We start from the raw sequence: 1,392 nt of genomic DNA, 5'->3' as shown, positions 1-1,392 counted from the left end.
GAGATTCACATTATCTTCCCATCTCTGTTTTGGTTGTGGAACTGGTCACTTACCACAACACTTCTGAATGCATTTCTTGTTCCCCATATGATCTATGTGATCCTCTGATTATGACCTCTGTTTCATCACCCTAACCATGCTATGTGACAGAACAGACTTGACCTATACAATAAGACAGTTACCTTGATAAGCATCTGGAATCTGGCAAGGATACGGTAAGGATATTTAGAAATTTGTGTCACAGTATAAGTGCCAGAATATCTTAGAAATTGAAGCCAACATGCTGTAATTGTATAAACTGTGTTTGTTAATAACAATCTTAGGAAGATCAGGATGATTGAAAACAAGTAGTGGAGTGAGACAAGAAAGTGTTCTGTAACCAGCCTCATTTAATGCCATAATGAATGAAGTTGCTGATAAAGTTAGAGAAAACAAAAGATCAGATATTAAAATATTAATATTTGCAGACAGGGTGTTAATTTGATATGATAATCAGATGAAAAGGAAACTGAAGAGAAACGAAACCAGTGGAAATATAAATGAATGGTGACAAAACAGCGACTATGAGGATTTCAAGGAATCTTGACATAAAGAATGCATCCAAAACAAGGTAAAAAGTACTTTGTGCTCATGCTACCAAATCGTATACAACATGCTGCGACTGCGAGGATATCCTTTATCCTACGGGCATTTAAATTCCGGTAAGGGCAGCGGTACGGAATTAATTTAAATACCCGCGATTAGAAATCCATAAAACTGTAGTCACTTACTAAATTTGCTCCTATTTCTGCAATTTCTGTGATAAACGAACGAAATAAACGCTGTTTTTTTTCTCGAAAGAATATAGAATCAGATATTGTAATTTACAGAATGTATAAAACATGTTAAAATTTTTGCACTGACTCCAAAGAAGAAATTTCCCAATTTTTTGTTTCACTACAAGAATTCATACGTTCTGGATACATTTGAATGGAAGCTGGTGGATGACAACACTTCTGCAAGTCACGGCAACACCGGGCTGTTTATGTCTAAGAGTATATCGTTGTCTGAATGACGTACTTCGTTAGGAATGATGATAGCGGCCGAGTGAAATATACTCAGTGTTGTATATCAGTGTATTTGCTACACAATGTGTTTACTGTTGTATAGTTCAAGGCTAGCATTCTTTATGCATGCGTTACAGTTTCAAGACACAGCGGATTAGGTCCGTGGCTGTAAGGGTTCATTCGAAGTACTTTGAAGTTTGATCGTAACATGACGTAGTTCAATAGGAATGAGGAGAGTGGGGGAATGAAATGAACTCAGTGTTGCTTTATCGAGCTGGGTTGCACACTAAGATTACACTTCTTTATACAGTTTCATTACACTGAGTCCTGAGTTTGTGACTGGAAG

This window comes from Cryptotermes secundus, unplaced genomic scaffold (genome assembly GCF_002891405.2).
Source record: "Cryptotermes secundus unplaced genomic scaffold, Csec_1.0 scaffold333, whole genome shotgun sequence".
Taxonomy (NCBI): Eukaryota; Metazoa; Arthropoda; class Insecta; order Blattodea; family Kalotermitidae; genus Cryptotermes; species Cryptotermes secundus.
Note: the sequence above shows the minus strand (reverse complement) of the source record.